Below are 11,792 nucleotides of genomic sequence, written 5' to 3' on the forward strand. Positions count from 1 at the left end.
AAGTAAGATGTAAAAATAGTATAAATAAGTATTCCGCAAGAGTTTACATTTATGATCACAGCTTTTAATTATTACGCTTTTTATGGTTTCAAATGTTCGCGTAATAATCGGAAAAATTTATTCGTATTTTCGTAAATGAATTGCTGTGATTGTAACTGCGCTTAATATCATAATTAATGTTAACAATACCGGTGTGCAACGGGTTGTTACAGTATTTGTACACCAGGTGTGGTGACATGAATTTTGGGTCCCACGAAAAGTGTGAAGTTGTTGGGAATTCTTGCCCTATGATAAAGAATAACAGCTGGTTAATACTGATGAATTGAGTGAATGTATGTTAAAAGGAACTAATGAGGAAGAAGTATGAAGTTAAGATGGTGGCCTGAAGGCCTTTCGTAAGAAGTTAGGTGTGTTGGAATTAGGTGAAAATGTTTAGTAAGGATCAGTAACTTAAATTGTGGTGATTAAAGAAAGGTTGATAACTCGATGGAGTGACTTGGAGCACAGTAAGTGATACATGCTAAGTGAGAGAGGTTTATCCTTTGGAGACACACGATATTGATAAAACTTTAGAAATTGTTTAAGGATGAAAGTGGTTCCAGGTGATGGAACGATTATGTCGGAAATTACCAATGTGAGGAGACTGATATGTGAGGATTACAATATAGTATTTTAAGTTGGACATCCATGATAAAAATGTCGATAATGAGGAAATGGAGGTATAAATGAATGAAAAATATGTTGAATCGATAATATTGTATAGAATGATGAGTAAAAATGGTTAGTTGGTAAAATCTTATGCATAAGACCTTTGATGCGGAAGTCATTGATGGATTTTGTGTTAGACTTGGAGATGACTGATTTAATAGATAGACGAACAATGGGAGAAAAATTTGGATATGACATTGTAGGTGGAAGATTTCATGGGTGGTTTTTTGGTTGAAGGACCTTGAATGGCTAATCGGAAATATAAACTATTATGAGGGTTGTTAGTTTCGTATCATAAAGAGAAAAATATAGTTGTGATTGTCTAAGAAGAGGTGAAGACACGTGACAAAGTAAAGTAAAGTTTATAAGTATGGAATTTAATGTGAGTCAGAATGATAGGATATGGAAAAGTGCCATGGGAACTAGAAAGTATGTGCTTGTGTGAAAGCTAAGGAAGCAACTCAATGGTAAGATCAGTAACATTAATGAAAAGGACTGGTATATTGGGGTATTGTTGAAACAGTAGTGGCAGTGAAAGGACTGAAGTACTAAAGAAAGTGTGAGTTAAAATATTCAGGAAATGACAGATAAATATACTTGGGGATCGTCTGATGTTGTTGTGCAAAATCTTAGATAAAAAGATAAAGATAAAAAGGAAGTGAGGTTAGGTAGACGAATTTGTAACATAACTAAATTATTACCTATAAATTAGTGAGAGTGCAACCGTGAACCATGGAAAGTTTAAAGTATTTGTGAAGGGTCGAGGAACGATGAGTACCACAAAAAGGAGGTTATGTCTGTGATAAAAGTAAAATGGTAAAGATACACACCTGAGGAGGCTACTTGGGAACAGGATGATGAGATTCTCCGGCTGTATCCTGAGTTAGCGGACAAGTATGAGTTAATTTTGCGGACAAAATTCTAAAAGGTAGGGTGATTATAACACCTCACATTTCTAAGTTTAAATATTAATACATTAAATGAGAATTAAATGGAAGGATTAGTGAAAATTCTGAAAAATAGGCAAAAATACAAAGAAAGGGCAAAACGGTAATTATCCAACATGCAACCCTAGGAAGATAAAAAATTTAGTATAAGGTCTCAGATGATAAAAATAACCCTGGAAATGGGTTCAGAAAGAAAAATTGAGTGGTTAGGCAAGTTTCAGAAAAATCAGTGAATAGTGTTTTATCGGGTAAAAATACTGTGGTACGATTGCACCGTAAAGCGTGCCGATTGAGTTTTGAGCTCTAGGTTTTAAATATGAGTTATAAATGGTTTATATAACTAGGGAATATGATTTCTGATAAACTTTGATGGAATTGAGTAAGTTTGGGGAAGCGTGCCAACGACGCGCGCAACAACTTAAAACAACATTTTCTCCGAACGACCGGAAAACTCCGGATTCATCTGATCAAGGGTGATTAAAGGACAATGGTTAATGTTAAAAATTAGAGTTTCTAAATAGGTTGTGAATTTACGGACGTTTAGTGAAAATTTGGATTAGTTTTAAATCGCGTGAAGTGGCGCTGGGACCCACCCCACTTAAAATCACTTAAGACACATAAGCATTTCACTATTCATTGTCTTCTCTCTCCCCTTCTCCCCTCAAAGAAACCGTGACAGCCCTCTCCCCTTCAATTTTCTTTTTTTGTTTGATTTCTTCATAACTTCATCATTTCTTAACCGAATCGGACAGTTCTTGTCTTGAAATTCAATGGAAATCACCACCCGAACCCGTTCCACCGATTAGTTTCCCTTGAAACCCTCTCTATTGTGAGAAAAGAGCCATATACAGCCACTAATTTCTTGGGAATTTGTGATTTTGGGGTTGATTTCTTAAGTCATTGCTTGTGGAGTTCTAGGATGAGTCTTGTGACGTAATTGTGGGTAAGTTCCAACACCTCTCATGGTTTGATTTGATGATTTATTTTTATGAACCCTAAAGGGGGGTTTTGTTGATTTTTGTTGTTAGAGAGCTCAAATAGAAAATGTGTATTCGATGATAATGTCTTATAATGATGTGTTAGAGCTATAAATGCAATGAAAATTATTGATGAAATATGTGAATTTTTAACTTAGAAAATTTTGAGGATGTCATGACTTTGAGTTTGAAATTGTTGTTAGGATTGTATAATGGGATTGTGGTATGGTTGTATAATGATATAATAGGATTGTATGAGGTGTGGAGTAGTTAGAATTAATGGAAATTTCTTGGGATTACACCATTGTGCAATTCGGCCATTAGACAAAAAGAGGGGAATTTATGTTGATGAAATTGATTGGATGATGTATTATGTGTTATATGGTAATTAGATGGGTTGTGTGGTGGTTTGAAGGTTGGAAAAACCAAGGGAAAAAATATTGATGGTGTTGAGTGGTTAGGTGGAACCTAGAGTGAAAGATTAGGCAAAACGACGTTTAGATGACGTAAAATAAAAAGTGGCACTTGATATGGCCTTTTGGCAACCTAAGGATGCCTAAGAAAATGAAAAAGAAAATTTAGAAAAATAAATCTCAAATTTACACATGTTTGGCCGAACCTACAAGGTGTAGGGGAGGTTTCTGACGTTTTTCGTATTCTGATAGAATTGTCGTGTACTGATGATTCGTACATGGTTGTTGTAGGTTTCCGTACGTGGAATTGAACCCCGAACCGTGAGTCGGTGGATTGCCCTTGGTCCTTGGAGAATATACCGCTGTGGAGCTAAGTGAAGAGGCTTATTAAGGTAACCTCTTAGTACTGGGGCTTGATCCCCTTGTGTATTCCACCATGCCCATTGAGGGTGATGGTAGGAAGCGTATGTAAGTAATGTAGAATAACATGATCATGCATTTATTATGTATGTTAGTGGTACACTAGATGTACCGAGTCTCTGGCCAGTAGACAGTTTTGCCTTCGGGCGTTTCGGACTTCCACTGGATAGGTCTCCGAGAGGGAGTTCCAGTTGACCTAGGGTCGTGGTGTGTGATCCGGATAGGAGCACACTAGGAAGTCTCGGGTGTATGCGGATGGGAGGGGTACCTTGGTTGGATGTTCTTGGAACACGCCTTGGATGAGACCCGTAGGCTTATATGCCGAGCCATTAGGCATGACGTTGCGTGGTATTGGTAGCTACCATTCCAGCTTCGTCGTATTTTGTATCCCTATATTCCCCCAGTTTATCTAAATCCCTTGCTATATCCCGTTTTTCAAGATGTTATTGTATATTATTTATATGCATCGAAGTGAGCCATTGGGCGAAGTTTTCTCCAGAACCTCTGGGTTAGTGAGATATATTCGTATATCTCACCCTGTCTTGGGGGCTTTATTTCAGGAGGTAGCAGTGGCACAGGAGCGGCGGGCAAGAAGCCCGTAGGATGAGTGTTGGAGGACATTTTTATATTTTGTATTTTGATGGTCATTGGGCCTAGGCTAGACTTAGGTCATGAACATTCCATATGTATGTAGGAGGAGATTTATAATCATATTTGTTCATGTCATTTTTCCTAAGTCTAGTTGTATATGTCATTTAAAGTTCATGTTTCAAGTTGTAATTTAAAGTCATGAAATTGTAAGTTGTAATATGTTGTAATTGTACATGGATACTTGGTGTAATATGATGGAAAGACTTTAGGCCTATTTTAGGATTATGATTATGTGAATGCTTAGAAAATGCATGTAAATGGACTTTGATGATTGAAACGTATTACGTATTAATCAAGTGAGCAGTATGATATGAATTGTGTAATAACTATAAACTGAGTTGGGTTGTAAGTGCCCCAAGGCATTGTTGGTCCTTGTGTGTGCCACCCATTGAATATTAGGTACATTTGAGGTCTTAAGTACTTTTACAATTTGGGGATTTTTGTAAAAACAAAGGAAACTCTGATGAATTTTCTGTAGAATTGGCAGAATTTAGGCTAACTTTGAGACAACATATCTCCTTCCACAGAGGTCCGATAGGGACGTTCCATACGCTATTTTGAATCTTGAGATGTCCTCTACCTTGTGGTAAAATTTGATAGAATTCAGGGTTGAACGTCGTCCTGGAGAAGGCAAAGAGTTCAGACTGCCCATTTGCTCACTGCACTTGTGGCAGTTCTGGATAGGTTTTGGGAAATTTATTTCCGCTTCTTTTATTATTCAAATTAAGTGTATGATATGTCAAATTGAAGATTGAAGTGTCTAGATTTTTGTATAAAAAATTGAGAGCAATTGGTTCAGTGTATTGTCTGAAGTAATTCTTGGAGTGAGGGATGTTTGGAGCTGTTTTGGGGTTGGCTGGCAGCTTTGCTTGTCCAACTTCAAATGGCGATATCCGAATCAAAAGAGATCAATATAACTCGTGTGATAGATTCCTAGAAACTTAATTGAGTTTAGAATAACATATCAAAAGATGGGAGGCTTGTAGAATGCGGTTTGTCCGCAAAAAAATAAAGATCGAACCATGTTCGGATAGGTAGAAAACGTAAAATTGAGAAATTAGCTAAGTGGGTTTATGGGGACCCCTTAGTGACTTGTAGTAACTAAAATAAGTTATAAAAGTTGTCTAAATAAGTATTCCGCAAAGAGTTTACAGTTACGGTCACAGTTTTTAATTATTACGCTTTTTATTGTTTTAAATACTCGCGTAATAACGGAAAAAGTTTACTCGCATTTTTATAAATGAATTGTTGTGATTGTAACTGTGCTTAATATCATAATTAATGTTAACAATACCAGTGTACAACGGGCTGTTACACATAAGGTGTTCATTTGTTCCCTAAGTCCATAATAACTCATTAGACACTTAGTCCAGTAATAAACTCTCTTAGATTAAGACCTTTTTCTCTTAACTTACAACTAATCAAGACATTCATCATCAATATATGTCATTCATAACCTTGAACATTAATTAACATTAGGATCCCAAGACTTAAGTCCTCAACTTAAAGACAATTATAGGAATCATAATCCATTTCTCAAGGATCACTCACTTTTAAACCTTTATAACTTAATTAATTATATTCTAAGCCACTAATTCAAAGATCAACCAATTTAAGGTCACAATACCTTACTTGGCTGTGGCACACCATAAGGACCAATGATATGGAAAATCAATCCACACTTTAATCCATAAGTTGAATTAATCCTTAATCACACAATAAAATCCTAATTCATCATTCTTAATCATTTTGCAACATAAAACCCTAATTAACTTGATATGGCCGAAATGTATATATTACTGTTGTGCATTTGAGTGAGCCATTGGGTGGAGTGATCCTCTAGGACCCTTGGTTTACTGAGATTGTATAATCTCTCCCCGCGTTATGGGGTCGCATTTAAGGTACCACTAGTGCTGTGGGAGAGGCTTTGGGCAAGAAGCCCACATTGGGTTTCGAGTTAGCATATTGGCATCTTGGAGCATATTGGCATTTTGGTGCATTTTGAGGACCTTGATATTGGATATGTATTTTGGAGTATTGACATCCATTTTAGTGGTATTAATTGGCATATTGAACTTAGTGTGTGAATGTAACACCCCATGTACACCCGGTGCATTATCATCAGAATGGTATTAAGCGCAGCTAATTAATCAAATAAATGCGGAGGCTAATCATTTTAATTCATAATTAATCTCATATAAGAATGTGAATAAACTTTTTCCTCACTATATTAATTTATAATAGTTATTTGCATGTCAAGTTAATTTCATTCTATATTACTTATTCCCCAATTATCTCATTTACTAATTACATTCATTCTTAATTACATACTACTTGAACTTTGTACTATGAGAGAAACTCTCTCCACTGTATTGTCTCAACAATTACACCCACTAGGACAACCAATCACCACTAAATTATTTATTTTAACTACTCTCATTTTTCTTAACATTTATTAAGGCACAACACTCCGTAGAGATGGATTTAAGCCTTCCATATTTAAATTCCATAAGGTCTATAAGCATTTCTGTTTAAACATTTGTTTTTGCTTCTGTTTGCCCAGAATATCCGAATATATGTCGGGGCCATATTCAGATATTGATATGAACTTCACCAAGAATAGTGAGACCTAAGAGCAATTTAGTTAGGATCATTTCTATAATCAGTAATTTAAACAAGAAATAAAGAACCTTGACTCATTATCTATGGAAGATAAGAACCAAAGGTATAATGAAGGATAAAGACGCCACACTCAAGAAAGAAGAAGGTGACTGATAAGTCTGGTTTGAACGTCACAAGAACATGTTTCTTGATAAGTTCAGAGTTCTAGATAAGAACTAAAGAGAATAAGCCTCTCTATTGATATTATAACTTCAAATCCTATTTACAAAGGCCTTAATCCCTTCATTTACACTAAAAGTCTATCTTGGAACATCCCTCCATGAATAGAAAAAGACACATCACTTGGGGAAAAGACACATCAATTGGGGAAAAGACAAAATAAACCACTAAATTATTATTACTTTAATAATATAAACTCCACTAAGCTTTTATTGTTTTGATGCCAATAATTTCACTCAACCTCCCTTACATTGATGGCATTGACTAAACTCCGATTAGGATTTGATTTGGACTTGATGTCTTCATGATTAGTCTACAGTTCTTGAATCAGCCCACTAAGGGCTTCCTTAAACTTCTTGGCCCTTGATATTGTGATTGGCCCATTTGGCAATTATAATGGATCATTTGGTATTGTCTCTTTATTCATATTAGATATGCCATATCCGAATATTCCATGATAGTGGCGAAATGAAATATCTTTCTCCAGGCTAGAGGTTTAGCATTCAACCCCTTGCCCCGTATCACTTCATTCTGTACCTAGTTGTTCTTACCTAAGACATACAACGTGTGTCAACCATATATGTGGTTTAATTAAGCTATTTAGTACCTTCCTTGGCACCTAAATTATCATATCTAAAGGGATTTGATTAAGTGATACGTGCATACATCTTGACACATAGCAATCCTTTATTTAGGTCATCTCACATACAAATCATATTACAAAATAATAACTAACACGATTAATCATATTATTACATCATATGACCAACTACAAATACTGAATAGCATAACTTATACATGTTTTCTAATCAAAATAACATGCTTGATCAAGAAAGCTTAGACAATCCCTATGCTCATCACAAATACAAACATAACATAACATGTCAAATAGAAATCATGCCTCATTCGAATATATAAAAAACATATTATAGCAATGCATGTCTTATGTCATGCTAGAATATCTACTCCGACCTCTTGCCTTTAGAGGTACCCATCTCATGAATATCTGCACCTAAAAAATATGCCACAGACAAGGTGATATTTGGACAAATCTTAGTAAACTGGAGTTCTCGAAGGATCACTCATCCCCAAGTTCACTTACAAGTAAAATATAAATGCAAAACAATATAAACCGTATGTAAAAATAAATGTACAATGCATCATATGACCATGTCATATGTATATGCATCCTACTAGCCAGAGAACAAAAGATAAGCATTACACACGTATGCAATCTACAATACAAGGAGTCCACTTCATACCTCACACATGGGTTTACCATCTTGTATGTGGCCTATATACTCAGGTGTTACCGTCTCATATGGAATAATTATGATGTAAACAGATTTTAGTTCAATAATATATCAAATAATCATGACGTAAACAGATATTATTTTCAAAAATATACCATGCACATAAACCAACCTCCCATGAAGTTTGGTGGAATAACAAGGGATTAACTCTGAGAACATGAAGTTTACCTGTTATAGCAATATACTCCAATGTACTCTCAGTATCCAAAGGACCACAATCACAGACCCTCACAAAATCACAACTTATTTCAAAGATATAAAGGCAATTAGCAATTATAATCATTTACGACATTCATTTCAATGTTGTCTTTTACGTAATCATTCTTTATGTAGGGACACCAACTCAAGGTGGGAGGAATTATATCAACTTCGTAGGGTCCCATACCTTGTAGAACCTCACTCACTAGCACAATAGAGTTTACAATTCATTTCCTTGAAATTCATTCCAAAGAAACTACTTTAATTGTGAATACAATAACAAACCTTGTTTACCATTTTTAAAATTGCAATTGCAAATCTTTACAAAAAATTATAAGATTTTAATATGTTACACTAGACATCTCAAGCTTTCTATCGACATATTATATGTCTCAATTGGAGTTGTATTTACTCTGGTTATATTTTTTCGCAAAGTGACTGCTGCTAACTGAATTTCCAGCAACCAAATTGCAACTTCAAACTCAAACTGCGATTAAACCACTTATCTAAAGGTACAAACTTATACAGGGTTGTAGTTCTATGTGTTAGCTTTACATAGGTTAAAACCTCACTCGATTTGGAGATATGTAGCTCGTCTAAAATAGGTTTGCTGCTGTCGCAATATCCAGATATGATATCCGGATGTCAATATTCGAATATCATATTTGGATATTTCGCGACAGTGGCCAAAAAGAGCAGCCCGGTACTAAATTATCTATTAAAATATCATCTTTCACCTAGATACATCTATTCCATCAACTTAGCATGCATTTTAACACTTAGGTGCATCAACCAACATTCAAGTTATCAAAACTCATAATTTTACATCTCCAAATCATGTTATTTTCATACAAACATTAAGGAAAGTGTTAAGATATATACCCATGAGCTTCTATACAGAAAAAGGAAGGGTCTTTGATGTTCTTAAAACACTACTCACTTCTGTCCAACCAAGCACACGAAAATGACCATATCCATGTTGGTTCTTTCTACATAAAGAGCTTCCAAGCAATGAATAAAGATGGTTCAACATCTAAAAACAAATAGAATTGTTTCAAAAGAATAGGTTTTTCTCCTTTAAGACCCAAGTTTTCCAATGTTTACAAGTTTTGGGGGTGAAAGAATGAAGAAAGGTAGTGTCTTTCTTGCCAAACAACTACTCAAGATTCCAAGGTAGAATCTTTATCACTCAAGATAGAGATTTTCCTCACCTAAACTACTAGCCTTAGGTGTTTACAATGATAGAGTGATTAAAAGAAGAAGAAATATGATGTCTTTGGTTTGTTTCTTGAAGAAATGATGGAAACTATGAAGAGGAACACAAATCAGCCATGAGAGAGTGAGGGAGGGCTCGTCCTACGTGAGTTAAGAGAGGAAATAAGGGTGAGAGAGTAGGTTTAACCTATTTAGGGTAGATTCAATTAAGTTAACCGGTAATGACTCACACCTCACTCACTTAACTCTCTATTAATTTCGGGTATTTTTCTATACTCGTAGTTTCTACTGCAGTACCCACAGTATCGACATTTTCACCGAAAATGATTAAATTTCAATAATTAATATTTCCTACGAATATTACCATAAATATTTTGTAGCCATTTTAACTCCATAAAATTTATGGAATAATAATTACTAATCATCTTTAAGTTTTGGATAATTCTGCCCACAACGTTTTTACCGCGAAACACACGACATTGACCTTTTTCTCAAAAAGGTCCTTTAACTTAAATTACTTAAAATAAATAAATCATAATCCTCATTTAATTTCTAAAATTATAATTTAACGGTGCGGGTTCTTACAATAAAAATTGGTTATTGCATGACTTGACACGTATCATGCCTAGATGATGTTCATGCAATATTTTGTACTAAATTCAATGGGATGTAATTATCGGACATTGTAATTTGATATTGTCATTGAAGTTATGATGTAATAGTTATATTTGGTTAGTTGTTGTAATTATAATTTGGGTTACTTGAGGATCATGGTTATGTAATTAATGATGTATGGATATGATGGATGGGCTTAGGCCTATTAGATATCTTTATAGCTCTTATTATTTATTGATGCATGGAATAAGTAATAATTGGTAATTAATGGATAATATGAAATTTTAATGGAGGATGTAAGTGCAACAAGGTTTGTTGGGCCTTTGGATGTCATTCTATGTCTATTAGGTACAAAAATGATAAAATGGTGCAGTTTTTACCCTAACTTTGGGAGACCATATCTCCCTCCATATTTGGTAATTGAGGTATGCTATACCTCATTTTAAAGGTAAGGATGTACCTTATACTGTCCCAAAATTTAGTGTTATTCTGAGTTGTAGAACACCTTGTGTATCAAAATGAGTGGAGACTATCCAGAACTGGCAAAATGGCACTACTCTCGGTTTGCCACTTCCAAAAATTGTATCTCCTTCATTTTTTACTCAAATTAGGATTATGATATATCAAATTAAATTTCTATGTGTCTATTATGCCATATAAAAATTTGAGAGCAATTGAATAAGTAAAATGATAGCAGTTCCAAAAATAGTAAAGGATGTTTGGTGCCTTGTGCTCAGAGTGTTGGCAGTTTTGAGGAATTAACTTAAGGCATGCATATCCAGAGTTATGGAACTCCAATTAAGGCGTGTGATACCTCGTTGGAAAGATAGAAGAGTATAATTTAACATACTAAAAGATGGAAATTTATTGACAAGTAGTCCATTTGCATTTTTAGAAAAACTGAGGGCACCTCAAGTCTGAAAAACTTAAAATTGTGTAATTATGTTTTCTTGGTTTATAGGAACCACTTACCATCTCTAAGTACATGTTTTATGATGTTAAGCCATAGTATTTATATTTCCACAATAGTTTTGAGTTATGATCACAGTTTGTAAAATATTTATTACGAGTATTTTAAAAGTGAAGCGGTATTAAAAAAGAAAAAGTTTCCCCCTATATTTAAATGAACTATTATAATTGTAACTGAGCTTAATATTATAATTGATAATAACACACTGGTCCGATAACGGGGTGTTACAATATCTAGATTAATTCTTAAAATTAAGTCAAAGTATTGAAATTAATTAACAAATAGAAATTGAAATAGGACAAATATACATGTAAAGTGAATGTAACTTAACTTAGTGAGATTTTTATCAAATTTTCGATGTAAGAGTGTTGCATATACAGCCATGGAATTGTAGTTACAAGAAGGTCAAAGTTAGATAAAAAATAACCAATAAGAATTAAGGTTGAAAAGTCTTGAAAGAATAAACCAATGAAAGTGTAGTTTGAATATTCAAAAGATGACAAGTAGACAATTAAACAAACTTG

The sequence above is a fragment of the Gastrolobium bilobum genome, unplaced genomic scaffold (genome assembly GCF_033153095.1).
Source record: "Gastrolobium bilobum isolate Gb01-03AN ecotype WA unplaced genomic scaffold, APGP_CSIRO_Gbil_v1 utg37667, whole genome shotgun sequence".
In the NCBI taxonomy this organism is placed as follows: Eukaryota; Viridiplantae; Streptophyta; class Magnoliopsida; order Fabales; family Fabaceae; genus Gastrolobium; species Gastrolobium bilobum.